This window comes from Mus musculus, chromosome 9 (genome assembly GCF_000001635.26).
Source record: "Mus musculus strain C57BL/6J chromosome 9, GRCm38.p6 C57BL/6J".
Classification (NCBI taxonomy): Eukaryota; Metazoa; Chordata; class Mammalia; order Rodentia; family Muridae; genus Mus; species Mus musculus.
The window spans coordinates 32587306-32610470 of NC_000075.6; the positions used below are offsets into that span (position 1 = coordinate 32587306).

At 47.4% G+C, this 23165-nt stretch overlaps 1 long non-coding RNA gene across 1 annotated transcript; it reads left to right on the forward strand.

Moving 5' to 3' along the window:
* Positions 1 to 7190: 7190 nt before the first annotated feature.
* On the forward strand, positions 7191 to 19778 carry Gm31871. The gene is made up of 4 exons (XR_379224.3): positions 7191 to 7257; positions 7741 to 7883; positions 15214 to 16243; positions 19449 to 19778. It is a non-coding gene; the product is annotated as a predicted gene, 31871 (long non-coding RNA).
* Positions 19779 to 23165: the final 3387 nt, after the last annotated feature.

Genomic DNA, 23165 nt, shown 5'->3' on the forward strand with positions numbered 1-23165 from the left:
GCTGGGCTGTAATGTGCCACATAGCTGTCTGGTCAGTCTCCAATCTAGACAGTGTGGAACAAATAGTTTTAGATGGGATAAGCATGGCACTCAGCAGCTCATTTCCTCTCTTGACAGGTAGGTGGAAGGGATCATCTAATGTGAGGGAGGCCCTGTCTCAGGAGAAAAGACTGATGTCAACCCCCCAGGGAACAAAGAATTCTGCCTCCACACTCAAACTCAAGATGACGAGGCACAACCCCTCCACTACCACGAGCTGCATTTCCTCTTCAGCTGAGAACCTGGGCTTGTCTTGAACTCTCTTTCCTCCACGGTTGTGTAAGTAAGCCTGGCTGAGCTTGATCTGCAATACTTGCCTCGTCCTGTTAGCCCTGCACTGAGGCTTGGCCTCCTGCTGTAGTGCCCCTCCAGACAGAAACAGCCTGGACACTCACTGAGAACTCCCTCTCAGCAGCCAGTGCCCTACAGGCCTCTTGCTGGCTTCTTGTATTTTCCCAGCCGAGTAGCTCAGTTCAGCTGATCGTGCATCTCACAGATGGTTGTGAGTCTCTGGCGTCTCTGATTCTTTTGGATTACCAACCTGTTCTCAGCCCCACCTCCCGCTCCCATGCTCCATTCAACGGGCAGTTGTCTGAATGGCATTGTCAATCCTTGATTCTGTGTGTTCATCTTTCTCAATAGAGCAGTACACTGTTCTACACGCCTCACCCAACTTGTGCGCACGCGCACATCATGGATTTTTGCACATGACCAATGACTTGAACCCTGAAGCCCAGCTCTGCAATGCTAATTGCTGCCTTTGGTCCCACACTTTAGGAAGCAGAGTAATGATAAACGGAGTTTTCAACTCTATTGACTTTTTTTTCACAACTGATTTTCTAAAGCTGTTGTGTTATTACTGAAATGCTTGGTTTCCTAGCTCGGCTGGCACCCGACTCTTCTCCTCAGCTCCCTTTCCCGCTTCTTCTCAGTTAGACCTTCTTCCATGCCCTTTTCTGTGTTGATTAAACTTCCCCCACTTGCTTCCAGCTTCCTTCTGCCCCGTCAGTCCAAGGACTTACGACGTTACTCATTCCCATTTTCGGAAAAGTGAGACTCTCAGGGTTATCTTTCAATTGTCTCCATCTTTTCTTGCTTCGTTCCCATTTAGCTTCTGACAGTAGAGCCCCAAGTCTTTCCAGCAAGTTTCTTTGAGGCTGGGCCCCCCAGGATCACAGAGACCCCCACTTTTTCCCAGAAAAAAAGGCTCTCAGAAGCTTTGTCTTTGCTCTACCAGATGAACATTTTGGAGATCTGGGGGCTGGGGGTCTAGGGAAGGTCACGTTTCCTTGCCTGGAGCCCTTGAACACCCTGGGAGATTTTGAGGCCAGGAGGCCACTTGATTTCTTCCTGGGCTGGTGACAGTCAGGTAGTGTTTAAGGGGCAAGCAGCCAGCTCGGGGAGTTGTGAGCTTTGTCTAATTTCCCAGCTGTAAATCGACTCAGCTGCTGAGGTTTGGAGGAATCCATTACTATATCCATATTGGTCCTTAACGTGCAAAGGGCTGTTTACTTTCCTCTGTGTTCACACTGTCTGTTCAGGTAACAAGAGGCTGAGCCCAGCCCCACAGAGTCAAGAGCAGTCCCCTGACTCCCTACACAGTTAAGGATTTACCCGTGTGTAATGGCTGAACCTTATTTGAGCTGGGGCATAGCTTGATGATTCCATTTGGGGACATTGTTATGGACATTTGAAAGTAACAAAGATGCTAGAAAGAAGTCCAAGACTCTCCTCTGACACTTGTCACTTCTTATGGCTCAGTTGTCCATCACAAGGTGCACCCAATATGACTGATGAACATTAGCTGCCCTTAAACATTTTAAATGATTTCAAGGAGAACCGAGGAACACTATTGTTAACATCCAATTAATTCACTTGTTTTTGTTTGTTTGTTTTGTTTTTTTGTTTTTTTTGTAATTTTTTTTGTTTTTTTGGGTTGTTTTTTGTTTTTGTTTTTGTTTTTTTGGTTTTTTTGCTTTGTTGTAAGTCATCTCTGAACTGGATTCTAATAGAACCCAAAATCCCATGGGATGAGGATAGAGATTTTTTTTCCCACCAGCTTTAGATGAAAAGAACTTACCTGCCTCCCTAGACTGCCCTTGTGGTCATTACTGCACCCAACAGTCTTGAGCAAAGAAGTGACAAATGGTGTCTTAACAGAGAAGCCAAGGGTCTCTGGGAGGGGCGTAGCCAACCTCTTCCTTAGTGAGGGTTCTGAAAGCCCACCTCACTCATGTTCCTTATTCTCGGAAGAGGAGAGCTCTGCTTTAAACATCATCAGGAGGAGGAGCCTTAGAAGCGCAGAGGAAACCTTCCCATACCACTGTTCCCACCTCAGCGGGAGCCCTGTCGTGTGTGTGTCCCCCCCCCCCCCAGCATGCGTCCTCCTTAGACCTCGGCACACTCTCTGCTTCAGTGCTCCAGAGAAGCTCACACAGCGCCTCTTCTGCCAACGTTCTAGTGCTTATATATGGGGGCCCCCTCTTCGCTGCAATGCCACGCTCTAGCATGCATGATACCCTCTCTTCTGTAGTCATCTCTAAACGTCTAGGGGGAAGGGTTCGTGTCTGCCCATCTCTGTCCTTAGCAGCTCCTAGGCAAAAGGCTGGGCGACCAGGAAGGTTTCTCTTAACTCACGATAGTCCAGAACTCAGAAGGCAGAAGAGACTAGGAGGGGCTGCCTATATGCTGGCCTCTGTTTTTTATCAGCATCTCAGGAGGAACGGGTAGTTGGCTACATTGTACCACGTGCATATGGCCAGCAGGGGTCGCTACAAAGCAGAGTTCGTGTCTTTGTCAAGGGATGGAGCCAGTCAGTAGGAGGAGAGAGGCCTTTAGCTGAAAGAATGTTCTTGCTTGAACTTCTGTTCTAAGAGGTCTCTTTCTGAAGAAAAAATGCCCTTTAAATGTGGCTTCCCCTATCCACAAAGACGACAGACTTTTCAGCTCTGTCCTCCTACCCCAAACTTACCTAGCCTTTTCATAAAAATGCACCATGCCCAGAGGGGCTCACTTTTTAAAGAAACACGAATAGCATATCTAGGTAGGAAGTGCTTTCGGAACTGATTGCCCCCTCCAACTTCTGAGGGTAAATACCAATAAGGAATTTTGAATAATAAAAAAATACTAAGAATTTGTAGTTAGGGTATATTGATATATATATTTTTAAAGTCAGATTTGGACAGCATGCAGACTGTCCAAATATCATTTACTGGTTTTTTACATTGTCAATATGACATTTCATTCCTGTATTCTTCCCTCACGATGAGAAAATATCATACACCTGTCAGACAGCATTATCAAAACAAGAATAAACATTGTTGAGGGTATGGGCAATTGGAACCTTTGCACTGTTGATGGGGATGCAGAAAGATGCCGCTGCCATGGCAACCTAAAACTAACGGAGACCCAGGGAAGAATCTGCTCCAGGGCCTTTTCCCAGAGGAGCTGACGTCAGCATCTTGTAGAGAACTAGCACTGCATTTTCATGGTTCTTACAGCATCGTTGACAGTGGCTAAGGGGTGAAAAATAGCCTAACTATTTTTGACAGCTAAATAGAGCAATCAAATGTGGTAGATACTTACAACAAAATATTGTTTACCTTTATCAATGAAAGAAGCCCTATTGCACGAGACAGCACAGATGGACCCAAGGACCTGCCTCTTCTGGAAATGACCTATCAAGAACCAGAGTCTAACTCAAGTTCCTATTAATTATTTTATGCCAGGCCAGCCACACTGTTTCTTCTTTGCTCTCCCAGCAGAAGGGCAGTCTGCCAGTGAGCAGGAGTCCTATGCGCAGGGTTGTTGGGTCTCCAGGCCATACCACCCGGACTCAAGCCTGCCTGTGCCAACTATGAGATGGGGTAACTATCAACTCACCATGGGCCTGGTTTCTTGTTGTTATAAAGTAGATAATAATACACCATAGATCACAGGGTCTGTGAGAATGAAATAGTTCGGTGCATGTTGAGAGCAAATAAATGGCAAGGAGAGAGAGAGAGGGAGAGAGAGAGAGAAAGAGAGAGAGAGAGAGAGAGAGAGAGAGAGAGAGAGAGAGAGAGAATAGACAGCCCCCCACCCCCCCAGACATGGCTCTGTACACTCTTCAGCCTGGCCTGGGATACTTTATCTGTAGTAACTGGGTGTGTTGTTATAGTTCTCTAAACACTACTGTGTAACAGCTATCTACACAGCGGTTACGTTGTTTAAAGCATTTGGAACCGGGTATGGACTTTACTCTTTGAGAGGCCTGGGTGGTGGTCCTAGAACCAATTTCCAAAAGAGAGCAAAGGATGCTCCTATCTTAATGCTCATAATATTTTATATCATGTAAAGAGAGAAACTGAGTCAAAGAGGCTAAGTAACAACCCTGTGCGGGACTTGAATCCAAGGCCTGTTTAATGCCTAAGCCCAACCCCTTCTCAACTGTGTGGCGGGAGCACCCACATCTGCACGGTGTGTCTGGACTGGATGACTAATGCAGCTGCTCGGTTTTGTTACACAGGGAGCAGCGGATCCTGCCTACGTGGGAACTTACCCTGGCTGGCCAGGCATGCTCTAGACACCGTATCCTCTTTTCCTGTACCTCTCCTTCTTGGCCTTAAGAGGGCGCCATTGAGCCATGTTCTTCAAGTTCCAGGCTACTACACTCCACAGTACAATTTGAAATTTCACAGGATGAGAAAGACAAACTCAAAGGGCTGAAACGCTAACTGCTGAGACTTTTATCTTTGTGACAAAACAGATCTCAAAAAACAAACTCGCTCTACTGCAGGAACCAGAGGACTTTTCAGAAGTCAAGGTTATTGCAACCTGTGGTTTTTCCTTTGTTTTGCTCAGCGTACTTGATAGAGAAAGATACAAAACGGTCTTAAAACAAAACAAAACACAAAAAGCAGCAACAAGACACACAGCAACTCTGAAGACAGCGTCAAGGGCAGGCGGCAGCTTTAACCTTGTCAGGGAAGGTGTCTTAGAGCTTGTCTCTCCATGACAGGATAAAACAAATGTTTAACTCCTTTTAATGCTAGCAGGAATGCAGCCTGCCAGGGAACACAGCAACCCTGGGAAGTAATTAGAATTATTTTTCCTTTGCTTATTCACCAAAGCTGAGTTTCTAAATTGAGTGTCTTCCCTAGGTAGCTGTCACCAGGAGAAGCCAACTGTCTCAAAATGCCAGCCTTTATCCACCTGGGGCATTACCACATCCACTTTGGGATCCTCGAGCTGGCTCTACATTGGCCTCCTCCTCAGGGAGCCTCCTGGGTTGGTCTTACATTTTTTCTTGAAGAATCCACAGAGGCCCACAATTGGCCTTTGTCTGTGCACAATGGTGGGTAGTGTCCTTGCTGTCACTGGAAAGAAGGAGGCTGGCCCGGCTCCAAAGAGAACTCCTCTAGGGGAGAGGGTACAGTTTGGTGGTAGAAGAGAGCTTGCCTAGCGTCCAGGAAGCCTGGGGTGCTATACTCACTAGAAAAGGTGGAGGAAAGAAAGAAAAGAAGACAAAGAAAAGAAGAGAAAACAAGAGAAGAGGGAATTGTCTAATCCCATGACTTCTGGGTACCACCAGACCATTTCCGAATTAAACACGCTCCACTTAGCTTCCCTAACAATCTTGTGAACAATTCTGTTTAACAGGGCACAGAGCCCGAGAGGTGGCTTAAATGCCCTAGATCTATCACATCTAACAGAGTGGTCGTGCTAAGGCCCTGGCCTTTGTAATTCAAGTCCAGGGCTCCTTAAATTGCCAGTGTTAACTTTCTGAGCAGTGGCCAGGGCTGAAGGTCAAATACACTTATCTCTGTCAGTTCTTGTCTCTTTCCTTTGCAGAGCTGAGACCCTGTTCTGTGCCCCCACCTTCTCCCACTCTTCAAAGTTCACCCTTATCAAAAAGACCCTTGCTTCAGGCAGAATGACCAGGCCATCTTGCAGAAGCAAGATGAAACACACCTGAAGGTCTTTGGAATCTCCAGGAGGCTCCCTCATCCTGGCCCTAAGCTTCCTAGCTTCGTGGTCACTGTTCATCTGTTCACCTTCTCTGCTCTGGTCTAAGTCTTCCTGCCCTATATGAAGGAGACACCATTCACAGAGATGCCATCTAATGTCTTAATGAGAATAACTTAATAACTCCTTACTTGGAATAAGATGAGGGGAAGAGGAGGAGGAGGAGGAGGAGGAGAAGGAGGAGGAGGAGAAGGAGGAGGAGGAGGAGGAGGAGGAAGAGGAGGAGGAGGAGGAGGAGGAGGAGGAGGAGGAGAAAGAGGAGGAGGAGGAGGAGGAGGAAGAGGAGAAGGAGGAGGAGGAGAAGGAGGAGGAGGAGGAGGAGGAGGAAGAGGAGGAGGGAAAAGAAGGAGGAGAAGGAGGAGGAGGAGGAGGAGAAGGAGGAGGAGGAGGAGGAGGAGGAGGAGGAGGAGGGAAAAGAAGGAGGAGAAGGAGGAGGAGGAGAAGGAGGAGGAGAAGAAGGAGGAGGAGGAGGAGGGAAAAGAAGGAGGAGAAGGGAGGAGGAGGAGGAGGAGGAAGAGGAGGAGAAGGAGGAGGAGGGAAAAGAAGGAGGAGAAGGAGGAGGAGGAGGAGGAGGTGGAGGAGTTTTACTTACTGCAGGCTCTGGCCCTGAAGCAAATGGGTTTCTAGACCACCCACAGTGAAATGGCTCCTGACACTGGCTTAAAAAACAACACAAACCGTCCCTGGTCTACCTGCACAAGCTTTGAATCTACTACATTCTACAAGCACTTTGAGGACTTCAGTGCAGCCAGGGGTCTTCTTCCTACTGCCATCAGACTTCACCAGAGAAGGCATATTTGTTTTTTGTTTTTTGTTTTCTGTTTACAGGGAACACTTGAGAAATGGCCTCTAAAGGGATTTTAATAATAATAATAATAATAATAATAATTAATAATAATAATACAAAACAAACCACATTGGCCATTTAACTTTTTCTTAAAAGCCCACCCCTGTGCATTTTTTAAATCAACAGATACTGTAAACAGTTTGCAGGCTCGGGCTGGGGTTTTCCTCTTTCATTCTTTCTGAGATGTGTTGCTGCCTTGCATGTCACACCTCCCTCAGAGTTTGTCATACCCACAAGTACTGAGCTAAACCCTGCTTGAGGCTTCAGGGAGCTCTAGAAGGTGTCAACCAATAAGAGCCTGAGAACTGAGGTCCTGGGCTGCTTCTGCCCAGGTGATGCCTAGGAACCCAAAGGCATCCAGCAGGGTCAGTGAGTGGGAACGTGGGTGGGACTGTCACATTGCCAGGACATACTCTTTCTCCATCAGTGTTTTGCCCAGGGTTGTCTGACACAGAGTCTTTGCTTAAGTTACCACGCATGCATCACGGAGTGGGGAGGGGGAGGGGTTACTAAGAAGCCTGAAGCCTGTAGGAGCTGGGTGGAGAGACTAGAATAGGCCCAAGCTATTAAAGAATGTTGCAGGCAAGCCCCTTCTCCCTCTCTCTTCGTCCTTCTTCCCCTTTTATCTCTCCCCCTCACTTTGGGGGACTTGGGTATCTTCTTTCCTCACGGGGATACAGTCCCCTCCACCCTTCAGTCTTTCCAGTCAGGATAGAGAGATCTGGTAAGCTCTTTGTTGTGCCTGTTCTTTACAGGACAACAGTAAAGCCCTTCCCCAAGTTAGCAAGAGAAGCGGTTATTATTATTATTATTATCATTATTATTATTATTAATTTTTTGATTTCCAGAGTGGGCATGAATTCAGCATTAATTTGCCTGGTGTGTCCATAAGGCCTGGCTGGGCTCACACATTCCTTTCCTGTCCAGGCAGTCTGAGGTCAGGTGGAGCCACAGAGGGCTATCGCTGTGACTGCGACAGTGAGCCAGGATGGTGAGTGGGGCCCAGTGGGGTGTGGGTGGGCCTGGCAGACCACTTTGCCTCTGCTCTGCATATAGCATCTGCTGGGCTCCAGCCCTGGCAACCAGACTCACTGGCCTAACAATTCATGCCTCTAATTGTGCCTTCCTTTCATTTTATTTAGTAACTGCACTCAGCCCAGGAAACTCCGGCTTCCACCCCTGAGTGTTTTGACTCAGGGACCGTAAACTGTCTGATTTCTTGGACAAACACAATCTTGAGGAGTTTTTCTCTTTACACAATGGCTAGGATCTGGGAATGTCATGGCTTCCCATTCAGACCTTTCTCCCCCCCCCCCCTTCCACCCCCATTCCTCCACCCCTTCCTTCAGACGTCAAACTTCTTAAAATAAATATTCCCTTTGGTTTTGGGGGCCTTTCCTTTGGATTAGTCACCTTTGCCTCTGGGTTAAAGAGCAGCTGCGAGCAGAGATCAGCCTCATAGCCGCCCAGAAAGGAGCAGGAAGAGAGGCTGCCTCTGAACCTGGTTTAGATTGGGGGAGAGAGGGGTTAGTATTTGTTAGGACTTTGAGGACTCCACTCCACTATCTCTGGGTACCTTTGACCTGTAGGCTTCCCTCCTAGGTGTGGTCACAGAATGGTTCTCTCTACAGCTCCCTCTTACCCTGTGTCCCAACACAGCTCCCCAAGGCCCCTTCCTCAGGCAAACTGTCTCCCCTGTACCTGCTGGGAACTTCTCCAGTCCAGTCCCATTGCTCAGCAAGGCAAACTGAGTCCTCACCATTGATCTGGACCTGCCTCCCATCAGCCTTATTTCCTGTCACTTCCTGAGCATGGTCTTCATTGTACCTCACTACAGAAAAGGTTTGCCTCAGGCTAACGGGCCTCCTGGCTGCTGTTGCACTCACGTGTATAGCAAAAACCCATTTCCCATTTGACCATGAGACCCTCCGACACAGTGTTGGCTTCATCTCGCTGCACTATGCTGTCATTCACAACCTTTCCATCCCTCCATAGAGCAGCCCACTCCTTGTTGCTGCTTTTTCTCCCACCCGAATGCACCACAGACTCTCTGACTTCCTTCTCTTCTCTTCTTTATCCTTCTTTCCCTCCCTTTTGGTAACTAATATGGTCTTTAAAACCTGTTCTGAGCCTGGTACTCTCGAAAAAGAAGATGGTTTGCATGTTAATTTTTTTTTTTCATGATCAGATAGCTGCAAGCATGTCTGTTAGCTCATTTAAATATTTTATGTAAAGCCCTTCGAGTTAAATGTCATTTCTCCTTTTCACATGAGAAAACCTGAGGATGACTCTGAGTTGATATTAACATCGCACGTCGCAGTGTTTGCGACATCTCTCACGCACTGCTCTCCCTGTGACACCCCAACCCACAGCTTTGTTAAATTGCCCCATTGCAAGAACCTGGGACCCAGTGTAGGAGCAGGGCCGAGAGGCCTGGGCCAGATGCTGGCTATAAACAGGCTTTTCAGTTCCCTGTTTCTTACATTCCTGAGATGCAACGAGACACAGGTGGTCCTGGGACCACTGTCAAGAACAAGAGCTTCCCTTTACACCCTTCTCTATCCTCATTGCCTATCTCATTCCCAAGTTTATTTTGCTTTCCTTGTTATAGAAATCCAGCCCTGAGAGAGTACACTGCAGAAAGCCTAAGCTGCTGAGGGGAAAACCAGTCAACCCTGCATCTCTAAACCAGTGCAGGCACGGGAAGATCAGGGAGGCTTGGGTTCAAGGAAGCTTTGGAAGCCGTGGACTCTGATTGGCGTGGTATGGCAAACAGTGTTAGAAGAGAGCAGAGGTGCACAGAGGGGACCGAAGCATGAAAGGGTCAGGCAGGGTGGGTACTGCCGAGTAAGTGCCCTGTGCTGGGTTCTCCTGACATGGGCTATCTCTGTAGTACCCTCAGCAGCCTTCTGTGCGGACCACACCCAATGCTAATTCTTCTTCTTTCATTGAGAAATAGAGCGACTGGGCTCCTTACCCGTGCATGGTTATTAAAGTATCTACTGCATAGGGGCTATGAGGTGGTACAGAATTGTAAACTCGGGCCCTTTCTTAAGAAGTGGAGGTCAGAACGGTTTAATCAGTGTAAGTTGAGTATTCCTTATCCAACGTTCTTGGATCTAGTAGTATTTTAGATGTTTTATGAGGGTTATATCTCAGAACATTTGCACAGGCCTAATGAAATAGCTTGCGAATGGCACCTAAAGCCAAACGTGAAATTCTTTTATGTTTTATTATGTACATGGCCTGAAGTTATTCTAGATATTGTCTTGTGTAATTTTGTGACGGAAATAAGACACAGTGATGTGGGATTTTCTTCTTGCGGAATCATGTCAGTGTTCAAAAAGTTGGAGTTGTGGATTGAGAAGTTCAACCTGTAAGAGATGTCTGCCCTGGCTCAGTGACTTGCTGAAAGTCTGGGGTAAGACAAGGAAAGATGACGGAGCCAATGGAAGGTCAAGAGACGAAAGCTGCCGCTGCTTAGAGATGCTGCAGCAGGGTAAGGGGTGTGTGGGAACCTGCCAAGGCATGAGAGCTAACTCATGTGGCGTGGGCTGCAAACTTGGAGCATCCCTGATACAAAGCCAGATGCAAGCTCACTTCCCTTTATCTGTGTGCATGCTATGGTGACTTTACTCTCGGTTCTGAATTAGGATATGTGATCTAAGCAGATAGATTCTATTCATGGAGACCTTTGGATCAGGGTCTTGGACGTGGATATTGCCCAGAAAACCCAGTTTGTGCTGTTGCCCTACCACACTGGGAGTTCATTCAGATGCACAGAATCTGTAACGAGTTTGCCCACTCGCAGGACTTCCATCGAAAGTTAGTAAGCACTAGGTACAAGAAAGCTACTGCCCAGCAGCAGTGAACTTGTGCCTTTCTGACTCAGCAATGCCTCTTTACCTCTAATTTCTTTGCACTTAACTGAGAAAGAGCCACTGAAAGTGGGTGCCCTAGGAGCTGAGCAAACGTTGAACCTACTGTAAGACCAACATACTATTAGTTTCAACCAAAACTTACTCACCTGCTCCCGTCATCCCTTGCTTTAATCAGAGGGCTGCAATGCTTATTAAGGGTCAATGTTGGTTCTGGGCCTGTCTCCAATAGACCATGCAAAGTCTTCTTTCCCTTCCATCAATCAACAATTACCCTTAGAACAGGCTGTAGGCCCACCCGAGGAAGGACTGGAGAAAGGCCAGCAGTATAACTCTTAGGTATTTTAGCAGAGTTTTTCCCCAGGAGGACCTGGCCTTCCTTTCATTCTTGGGATTCTGGGTCTGCAAATTGCCCTAAGTCTAGAAATTGGTTCATGGGCTGAGAGTCCCTTTTGCCATCATGCAGTGTAGCCTTTCATTCATTTGAGAATTTTCTGCTTCTACAGAGTAAATAAAAATGCAGTAGGCTTCTTATCTATTGCACGCTTGGAGACATCATGATTGGTGAGCCAGTACCGAAGGTCCATATAAGTCAGGTTACCATGACAATCACTTTGCTTGTGCTGGCCATTATGAGTATGCTCTGTCTGTCCTGCCCATTACAATAACTACGATCACCTTGCCTTTGGTGAGTCAGTGCCGCCACCTGGCCCCTGATACCTTGGGGCTCAACTAAACCCATTGCATTTTGTCTGTCCGATTGGGCAGTAGCATCTCCAACCCTAAGGTCTGGCACAAGAAAAATGGTAACAACAAAACTCCTCAAATGTGCTGGTGCCCCTCACCATTTTGTGTCTTATAGGGTTAGTAGAGAGCAAGTCTTCAAGTCCTTCCCATTATGGAAAATTAGGTTTTACACATTGTACCCACTATAGCATTACACTTTCCTTGAGCCTTTAAGCTAAGGGCTATCAGGCATCTCCAATTCCTTTTGAGTAAGCCATCTCTTGACAAACACTTCATTCAAACATACTTTTGACATCTTTTTCTGACTATGCAAGCTTCCATATTAAATCTAGAGTCTCACTGGTGTTGGTGACACACACTTATAACCTCAACACTCGGGGAGACAGAAGCAGGTGGATTTCTGGGAGTTTGAGAGCAACCTGATCTACAGAACTAGTATCAGGACAGCCAAGGGCTGCACAAAGAAACCCTCTCTGGAAAAACAAACAAATCCAGAATCTCTTCTCAGTGGGTCCATATCAATAAACTCAGCCTGACCTAGTTTTATGTTCCTTCCATCATTATCCCACACCCTTGAAATCCATTCCCACACATATTCTCCAGGCTTCTGTGTGGGTGAATTAGCAGACTTATCAAGCTCTTTAGTTGTATAGCACACCTCCTCGTGGACTACACTTTATACTTCCCTGCTAAGCCTTAGGTCTGGTTATATAGGTCTAGAGAAACTACTGTTGAGCCCCTAGGTTCCTCAGAATTGTCTGATGATGGTAACAACCTTCAGGGAAAGTTACTGTTGGTTTAACAGACAATGAAGGGTTGCTTTCCTCTGTCAAGGGCAGAAAAGGCAGCATTTCAGAGCTTGGGGTGGGAGTACATCTTCTGCTGAGAGTGGAGAGGCCTCTTCCTCAGGTGAGATAAACCCTTGAGAATCTGAGCCTCAGTAGGTTCCTCACACACATCTCCATCCAAAGTTACAGGATGCCATATTTTACCAATTAATGCCCTTACTTTAACCACCAACACCTTCCAAGGCTGGGGCTTGAATTTTGGTTGTAATTCAGCCAATATTAAAATGAGGGCTTCGGTTTGATTTTCCACACCTTTGCGGCTGCTGGAGAGAAGATTTTCTTGGAGACATTTGGAGTGTTTCTATGCATCTGGAACAGGTCAGTTTTTATCACTGACACGTTTGTTCGTCGTTGGCCTTCTAGGAGCTCATTCTTTTCCTTTGTCAGTTTACTCAGAGATGCTAGGAGCAACTAAGCAGCGTTATTGCTTTTCTTAATTTTTTTCATACTTCGTCAGACATTTTATATACAGAGTCACCAAGTTTCCTGCAACTCACAATTGCTGAATCAGAATAATCAAATACATTTGTCTCCTTAAGTTTGTAAACTAATTCACACAAAGGGATTTCAAGATTCTCCGAGCTTCTAGGAGAGGCTTCTATAACTAGAGAGTCAGTGTTGGCAGTAAAAAGCTTACTCCAGATACCTAAATAATTTCTTTTTATACTCCTGTTGCTCTAGAACTACTTTTGGTACCAAAGTCTCCTCTTCTCCAGGACCAGGCCTGGCCTCTGCTTTGGCATCTCCTCTGACACATGTTGACTGCCTGAATGTTGACTTCCCATTAGGGAAGGTCCCAGGTCTTACCTGGTTTGGACCAGTTCTGTTGAAGTCAAGAGAAGACAGTGGCTAAAGCCAACTGGGGTGTAGAAAGCACCCCCAATTCCCTCCACAACTCTTTTCTTCAAAAACAGAAAGCTGCCCTAGGCCAGTAGAAATCAGCCCCAGTACCCTTAACCTTAGATTTTCTTTAAGCTCAGAAAGTTGGGGTGAGGCACTGGGTTACCCCAGGGGTAGAGCATGTGCCTCACACACGTGAGGCCCTGGCCTCCATTGTCCTTCAAATGCTGATGCTCTTATGTTTGATGTTTCTGTGGCCAAGGAATTTACTTTTTCTCCTGGTTTCCAGATTTCTCCTTCTGCTCTGATCCCTCTGCCTTGGATTCAAACTCAAGCTCCTTGGGCAGAACCTTTAAGAAATGTCAGTGGTGGGCTTTGGAAAGCCCACCTTCTCAAGGGTTTCAAAAGCGTGTGGTGCTGCTGGGAGATGCTTGTTTACAGTGGTTGGAATAAAAGTTTCTATCTCAGATTTGGGAAGCTTCTGGCATTGTTTGTTTGCCCAACTTTGCTTTCTGTGAGTTAACTGCTCTGCTTCAGGGCCCATCTGACCCACTTCCCTACGTCACCAAGAGTGGAAACGTTGCAAAAATAAAGAGTTCTACTCTTGAGAAGAGATGAATGCCCCTGTCTTAAACTTTTACTGTTATTCTCGAATGGGTGAAGAGGCAATGGTGTTTGCAGAGAGAGCCAGCTCTTTACCATGCTTGACTCTCCCCTCACTATAAGAATACCCTTTGTGGGACCCACCTGCACCTTTGACTGAGTCAACCATCACATAGACCTAACTAGCAAAACAGGTCTTGTTCTTGTCTCTGATCTCTGTTCTTTTTCCTAATCCGAATTCCTCTCCCTGTAAATAAGCCCCTTCCTACTGTCAGAGGATAGATGTTAAATAAATGTGGCCCTTGCACCATCATTGAGAAGATAGTCTTCCCACATCTCGATCCCACTTATCAGCTGCTCAGAAATGTTAACATATGAAAGGGAACCCAAAGATGGGAACAGTAGGTGGGAAGAAGGAGACATTTAAATAAGAACCTAAAAAAACACAAGGAAAGAAAACAAACAAACAAACAAAAACAAAACAACAATAATCACAAACCAAAAACAAACAAACACACACACACACACACACACAACACGGGAGGATTCACACTTGACTGCATCAGTCTGCCATCTGAGAGCGAGGCTTCCAGGTACTTGGGTATCTTGGGAGCCTTCTTTCTCCAGGAACTTTGCTGCCATCTCATGTGCCCCAAGACCATCTCTGGGCTTCGCAGGGTTTGCTTCTGAAACATATAATATACATATAATATACATGAGGCAAAGCTGCTCTATCCCTCCAAGCTCTGCAGAACTTGGAGGCTGAAGAAAAGATAGCGTCTTGCCTGCAACTCCCTCCCTGAGAGAAGTTAAAGTTTATAGCCTTGCTTGGGGACATTTTGCTGAAATCATGCTTTCAGAGACAAGTTAAGTCTGATGCAACATGAACCAACCACCAAGCTGTGAGATCATAGGTTCTCAGGCTCGGAGACCCTATGGGAAATCTACTATAGGGCCCCACAGCCTGGGAAAGTGGCCCAGAAGGTTTTATGAAGTGACTAACATCCTACAGGGATCATACGGTCCCTGGACATGCAACAGGGTCACCAGAGCAGACCCTCTCTGAGCAGCACCCCTGGGAATATTCTTGTCCATCTGGAGGAAACTAGTCACCGGGTTAGCTTTAGAATGTCTTCATCCCCGCTCTTACCCCCAAGCCAGTGATTTACACATCATTTCATATTTTCTGTTGAGAAACCCGAAAGTATCTAAAATGCAGTCAATGGTATGGGACAAGAAGAGCCAGGGAGCTACTGCAGAGAAAACAGGGTAGAAAGGGAGGCAGAAAATGGGAGAGGAGGAGGAACAGGTAGAAGAGGAGCAGGGGACGGAGCAGGGGAGGGAAGGCCTTAGGGAGCTGATCTCTAAGTGTTACAGTTACAAACTCTCTTCCTGTCCATTTGAGTCCCCGGCAGGCAGTGGCTTGTGCTTCAATGATGATGTGTACCTTCTGCTTTGAGATTCTCTTCTCCCTTGCTCCTTGGAGCCATGCAAGGACACCTGTCTGGTTACTGCCTGTGAGGTAAAAGATCTGCAAATCTCGACTCCCTCTGTGCTGCTGAAATGCTGACCCTCACACAGCCAGCCTGGGTCCCTGGTGAGTGTGCACACCACTGCAATCTGGTTCATCTTCTGCACTGTGGAGAGGACAGGCTGCAACTGCCAGGACTCCGGGGAGGAAAGGATCTGTGAAGTGGAAAAGCCTTAAGTCCATAGGATGCCCATGTGTTTCAAAGCCAGCCTTGATGGCCACGTGACTCTGAGAACTATTTGAGCTTTAGTGTCTACCTGGGTCAGTGTCCATGAGCATCCCGAGAGAGTTGTTCTGCATGTGTCCACTGGTCCACTCCTTACTTCCCAGCATCACCAACAGCCACCTCCTTTTGTAAGCACCTTTTAATTAAGTGGTTTGTCCAAAGTGACAAGTCCGGAACTCAAGGCTCCAAACCCCAACTCAGGGCTATTTAGAAAGGATTCACTGTGTCCCTTCACATTCTCAACCATAGGAACAATGGTGGCACAATGCTTTTTCTCCTGACATGGACACTGCTGAGCATACGAAATGGATATGAGGGAGGAGTCCACTCTTCTTCTTGAGGATCATCTATAGCGGCTGGCTCCCCTGACTGAAGCCTGCTGGGTGGTAGCAGCAGAAGGCAGGCTGAGCATGAGGAACAGCAGTTGGTATACCCTCCCCGGCAGGCCTGGATGAACAGTGATAAGCCATCTCCAATGATGTCTCTGGTGCTCTCTGCTCTTGCTTCCTCTAAAGTCATGACTCAGGAATACGATCACATCCTCAGGATGACACAGGAGTTAAATATAATCCTGAAATGTAGTCGAAAACTGCTGCGTCGACTCCTGCATGGGACCCTAGTATTCCAAGGCTGAGGGAAGAGCATTGCTGTGAGTTCAAGACCAGCCTGAACTACACAGTAAGTTTCAGGCCAGAATGGGCTATTAAGTGAGGTTCTGTCTCAAAAACAATGAGAGTAACAACAACAACAGCGACTAAGGAACACTAAAACATTCCAGGGAGACTCTGTACTAACAAACTGGAGTCTGAGAGAGTCAAAAGCAAGGGGTCTAGAAGTGGCAGGGTGTTGTGCCTGTGATCAGATGAGAGACAAAAGGGGGGACTAAAGCTGGACAAGAGGCACACACAGAAAGAGAGATAAACTTAGGCCTAAGAGTTTGTTACAAACAAGAAATTAGCATTTAATGTGGCTGAAGCCACTGGGCTGAATGTTTGGCTCAAGGTCATAGGCTCATTTTCCTCTATACTTAACAGAGTGTGTCCTTACACTTAACACGACAGTGGTGTCCCCAGAGATGCCACAGTCTTCGTTAGTTATCAGTTTTGTGCTGGGGACCTTCATGCCTGACTCTGTTCTCTGGTCCATGGTTGGTTCAACCTTTCAAGTTGCCTTTGGTAGTGACTTTGTCACATTGCCCTCAGGAGTCCTGAGGATCAGAGGGGAGGGATGAGGGCTGAGGGTTGGGGCTTACTGAATCCCTCCTTAAAAACCACTGTATCTCCTCCTCAGTTTTCTGTTAGCTTTCCTTGAATCTTTTATTTGGGATGGTTTCTGCTGCTTAACAAGTTTGTACAGCCAGGCGATAGTGCATTTGCCTAACAGGCACAAGGCCTGGCTTCTATCTCTGCACCACGTATTGGTGGCCACTGATTTGTGAGATGAAGAGATCTTTGGTAGACTTTAAACTATCCTATTTAAGGGCACCCTCACCCTGCTGCCCTTTTCTCTCTCCCTCTGGTTCTATGATATCTTCCCAGTCCCTCAAATGTAGGGACATGATTCCACCAACACACTCCACCCTTTCTGCTGCCTGGAAAGTGCCTCTTACAGACCTTGGGGCTATCTTGGGACTGGGAGGCTATGGAGACATTTTCCTCAAGACTGGTAGCTCTGCACAAGCTTCTATTCCACCTGTGTCACTTGCTACCCATCTGTGAAAGGACCACAGTGGCTCACTCCCAGCATCACCTGGAGGCCCTCTGACCCCAGTTCTGGGTACCCAGGCTGAATTTCTTCCAGGGCTGACCTCATTCTCACCATCTGGGTTGCAGACCTTCCTGGGTCTCTTGCTCTTCTTAGCTTTCCCTCTCTGAAATGATTCCAAGCTCGCTCATCCTTAGGACTTCTCCAGGCTGAGCCTTTCTGTATTTCTTTCTTCCAGAGACCTATTCCCTTCTCTGGGTACTTACCCTCTTTCACTATTAAGCATAGTTTAGCACAGGTTTCCCAATGACTAGCCAGGACCTGGACAAAGCTTAGGTATTCACTAAGGTTGCTAATGGGTGTCCCGGTCATTAAAGAAGCAACTTTTCCTGCCTGCAGAGCCTCATGAGCCCTGCCTTGGACCAGGATGCTTTCAGACAAATCTCAGCGGACCCCTTGCTGCACCTCCCTTCCTAAGGCACCACTGGCCTTCCAGGCTCCCTTTATCCTGTTCCTAATCCACCAGTCTCAGGCAGGCACAGCCCTGGTGTTACATGTATCTACATTTACTATAGCTTTGGATTGCTCTTGGCTTCCAAGGTCAAGAGATTCTACCAGCAAAGAGGCCTTCGACTCCCAAACCCAACCCTCTCCCACCCTCAGAAGCATTTCTGTGGCTTGTCCTTGTTCATTTCCCTGGAGCCCTCCTGGTCTCTTTGTCTTTCAAGTACACCAGGCTTTTATCTTCAGCTAGCGTCTTTGCAGGAAGCATCCTTTCCCACCAGCTCTGACTGGGCCATATTCCCAATCCCCTCAAAGTCACTTCCTGAGAGATGCTCTGTCTGACTGCCCATATCACACTGGGTGCTTCTCGTATCATCTTAGAGAATGCTATGCATTCATTTCTAGAGTTTATCCCAGTGCTAATCACATGGAACTCTCTGGTAGGCTCTGTGACAGTTCAGATAGGAGCCTGGCTCTTTTACAGGCTCTGTTGTGTCCCTAGCACTTGAGTTCTGTATTGTCTTGCTTGCAGTGCGATGTAGGGCTGCTGACAAAAGACAGAAGAGGTATTTTGGATTGGACATGGGAGTCAGGACCATGTAGGATTTTGTCTCCAGCATCCTTTGCTGGAGTTCACTATTGATAGCAGCCACTTACTTTACCTTGAGCCAAGGACCAACTCGGAGACGCCATCCCTGTAACCATGGTATTTGCTTCTGTTTTTTTTTTTTCAACAAAATGCAACCTCTGGCTAAAATTCTCCCCCTTTACAGTATCAAGGAGAGAGCCCCTCTCTACCTCTCAACTGTCTCCTCCTCCCACCAGGCTGGCAGAGATTAGAAACATCAGGTGAACACCAGAACAGGGACAGTGCTGTCTTTGTGTGAGCATCATCTCTGGGCCAGAGAGAAGACTCAGGACAGGATAGATGAGCTCAGAGCTCATGGGAATTGGGTGGGAGGGCAGTAGAGAACTGCTGCACAAGGAATGCCCAGCCACTGAAGGAACTCTATAGGGCTGTAGGGCTACGGAAGCCCACATTGCCCCCTCCTTCCAGGCTAGTTAGGACCAGAATGAGGTCAGGTTCTCAGATCCATCTCATTGCCCACTTGTACCTGGCTAGATGCTATTTCTAAGCCAGTGCTCTTTCCTCCTGTCTGTTTTCTGTGTTCCAGCTTTGTCCTGTGCTCGTCATTGCCTGCCTATGGTCTCTAGCAATCACTATGTCAGGAAGCCTAGAAGCACACTTCCAATCTTTTTGTTCCCTAAGAGTTCCAGGCTCTGGGTCCAAACCACTAGAGCTCATGGACTTGGAGGGTTCGAGAGGAATGTCCAGCACTCCCCGGCTTGTTTTGTTTTCTCCTCTGTCTCTCCTTTTTTCCGTCTCCATCTCCTTGTCTCTGTCTCTCTGTCATCTATCACCAAGCCTTGTTTTCCCCTCCACCGTGATTTTCCTAATAAGAATCCTGAGGACAGGGGTCAGGAGGACCCTCCCCATCCTCTCCCCAGGCTCACAGAAAGGCTTCACACAGGCCAGGCTGATATCCCAGCAGCCCCCTCAGCCCAGTGGCTTTCTCTCCATCCTCCCTTGCTTTTGTCTGGGCTCTCTTTGTTCTGTCAGACTTGTGAGAGAAGGAAGTAGGTAATTTACTTCTTTCTGCCTTTTTTGTTTCAGGTGGAGAGGACCTTGGAACATCTGGGCTGAGCATTCTGGCATACCATTTTGCTGGCTTATCCCCCCCCCCCCCCCACACACACCCTTTTCTGGATGCAATATGAACAAGGCATTTTCATCTAACGTTTCAGTGTCCCTTCTCCACAGACATCAAGGGCTTTGGTGGATACCTGTGTTAGCAAGCTAAGGATCCTGTGGAAATGGTACGGGCAAGAACAAATGGCAGCAGAGGGATTTTTTTTATTAGCTATGCAATCCTGGGAAAGTTTCTTCTTCATTTCGAGGCTTAATTTCTCATTCATCAAAGAGAGGGGACTTAGCAATGTTTTTGCTGATGGCTCCTGTTTTGAGAGTTGACTCTATTAAAGTATCTAAACTTGGGAAGCAATGTCTAAGTTTTACTACTCATTTTGCCGATCTAGTCAGTCCTAAGCGCCTGTCTTCAGTTCCGAGCACTGTATGGGGCCTGAAGCCTATGTTGGGTAGATTCTTCACAGACCCGGTCTCCTCCCTGCCTGGGGTGGGAACTGATCCTTGCCTTTAGCCCTCTCCCCAGGAGCTGAGGCAGACATTAAAGGCCATCCTAGTCAGGAACTCTGCCTGCTGTGCGGAGCATCTGGCTGCTCTCAGATCTCTGTCCCGACCCTTCTGCTTGTCTTGTAGGATCACTTATCAGCCCGGGCAGATGAGGCTCTGCCTTCCTCTCTGGGGCCCAGGCCCCGCCTTTCTATCCATAAACACTGGAGCCCAAGACAAGGCAGCAACTTCCAGACCTGTAGCTGAGGCTTCAGGGCAAGCTCTTTCCGTCTTCAGCTCTGTCACACGCTGCAGATGGGGTCTGGGTCTGGGTCTGGCTGCCCTTGGTTCTCCAAATGTTCAGATGAACAGTGTGTAGTGACCAGGAAGTTAAGACATGTGTCACTGGCATACAGGAAGGGTTGTCCTTATCCTCTGGTTCCCCACCACCCCCCGGGCCCCACTATTCATTTCAAGCTCACCCTGTTGTAAAGTCCCTTTATTGTAGGGTTTTCCTCCACTTTCGGAGGTTAGGGCCTTCCTTTGCCTTTCAATGCATTTGAGAATCCACAGGTGGTGGCTGCATGGAGCCAGTGTTCTCCAACAGTGTTCTCGAACAGTGTTCTCCAACAACCTTTGGTGCTTTCTCCCAGGAGGGACTCCAGGCAGAGATTTCAGGCTTGGGGTGGGGAGGGTCCTTCTAGAAGCAGAGGACCTTTTAGGAGTTCCAGGCTTTTGGCAACCTGTTGGATCTCTCTTTGGATTCTTCTGTAACAAGAAGCCAATACCCAGTACTTAGGGCTCCCTCCACCTCCGTAGGGATTGGAAAGGTTTTACATATTCTGGTCAAGTATTCTACCACTGAGCTACATTCCGAGAACTTAGTTTCTTTTAAGAAAATTATTTAGAAGACGGTTCTGAGGGTAAGAGCCCTTAATACTACTGCAGAAAACTTGGTTCCCAACACCCACGTAGCAGTTTACAACTTAGCTCCATTTCCAGGGTTTCAGACACCATCTCTGGCCTCAATGTGATAGACACACACATTCAGGCAAAACACATGCATAAAATAAATATAAAGAATTTAAATTATTTATTACTCGTTTGTTCAGTTTTGAGACAGGGTCTCCTTCAGTTGCCTGGTCTCACTTTAAACTTGTTCTGTAGAAGGCAGGTCTTGAACTTAAAAACCTCTGCCTCAGTTTCTTAAGTGGGTGGGAATGCAGGCCGGCCAGCAGACTAGGCCTTCTTCATGTGGGCCTTCCTGTCTTCTTCCCATGCAGCATCTTTGACCCTCTGTTTTTTCCCTTCGTCTCTCAGAGCTCTCTGCCTGGCTTGTGACTTTAAGTAGCATTTCTAAGGTGTTAGGCTACTCCTCTATCTCTGGTTCAAACTCCCTGGTGATTCCAGGCTCTCAGAAGACCGAGAAAAAGGCACCGTGGGATCATATGGCCATACACAAGTCTGGCCTGAGCCATACAACCCTTTTCCCTCATCTCCCTCACACCACCATCTTGCTTCCACATGTCTGGTGTGGAGTCTGTCTGTTTGACATCTCGGTACCTGCAGCCCCCATAATGCCAGCAAGGCCTGTTTCCGCTTGAATTTACCCCGTGTTGCTTCCTCCTGGGTAAACCACCTCTGAGTCTCACTTGGACTTCCACAACGGCATCCTTCTCAGTCGTCCTGTCTCTGTGCTTGGTCTCCTGTCACGGAAACCAGAGTGAACGTGCAGGCTCAGCTTTCTTTTCTGGAAAGGTTTCCTCCTCAGAGGGCGTTGCTCTGCCTGTCCCTGCCCAGCCTGCCTATCTGTACATCTCCCCTCTGTTACCCAGAGTGACACCTGCAGCCTTTGGCATACTCTCAGTTTACTGACCTTTTTCTTCCTTCACCAGGACAAGGACTTTTTCTTTTGAGTCTCAGAGTCTGATGTCACACCACAGGTGCCCTGTAGTGGGCCCAACTGTTAACACACAACCCTGTCCTGGTTAGCTTTAACTGTCAACTTGACAAAACCTACAGTCACCTAGGAAGAAAACTCTGCTGAGGAATTGTCTAGGTCAGATTAGTCTGGGGGAGGGGTGCGGTTGTCTTCATTGTTAATGGATATAGTAGGCCCAGCCCACGGTGAGTGGTACCATTCTTAGGCAGGTGGCTTTGAATTGTATAAGAAAGTTAGCAGAGCATAAGCTGGCCAGTGAGCCATGTAGAAAGCGTTCCCCTCCATAGTTCCTGTTCTATGTCTTCAGTGGCAACCTAAGTTCCTTGGTTGGAGGTATTGCTGTGTGCAAGAGCAAGCTGGCTTTGTTGAGTCTCTGCCTTGCCTTCCAATGATGGAGTGTGATCTGAAACTTCCCTCCCTACAGTTGCTTCTGGTGATGATATTTTATTCCAGAAACAGAGAGGAAACTAGGACAGACTCCATTCTTAGTTGAGGTTCAGATGTCATAGCCTAAGGACTCTTGGGTGTAGCCCAGGATTGGCTCATATGCCATCTCAGGCTTACTCTCCAGGTCCTCATGACCTTGACTGATTTCCTCATTTAAGAGGTTTACTCATTTGCTTGTTCTTGGGGGAAGGATGAGGTCTTCCTAGGACCTCCCATTGGCCACAGGGAACTGATGTAATGTAAATATTGGTCAAGTACGTGGGAATCACTTTGGTTTATTTCTTATTTGATCTTCGCAGTTGTCCTATGAAAGAGCTATCACTGAAATACGCACTTGGCTGTTTTTGAAGGAACTCAGGTCTCAGAGAATTTGATTCGCTTACAACTTCAGAGTTAGTTAAAGGAGCCTAGGTCACCATGTTTGACTAAATGCAAGTGTGGGTGTTTGTATAAGTGTGTAGGGGTGGCTGCTTAGGATCTGCCTCCCCTTCCTGGCCATCATAGCTGCCTCCTCTTCTCACTGAGACCTAAGCAAGCCAAATTCAGGGATGCTTCAAACTCCATTAAGGTTTCCTTACTCTCTTAAGGGCCTCTGAAGGCCTCAGTGCCTGGTCCTGGGACTTGCCTATTCCTCCCCATCCCACTCCCACACCTGGCAAAGTCCATGGAAGCACATTCCCTTGCGTGGGCATGAACACAGCATGGCGGGAGTGCCTGAGTCACATCTGAATGTGAGCCATCCACTCATGCGTCTCGACCAACCACGTGCCTGCTGTCCTGGCCTAGCTCACACTTGCAGGGTCACCATAGAT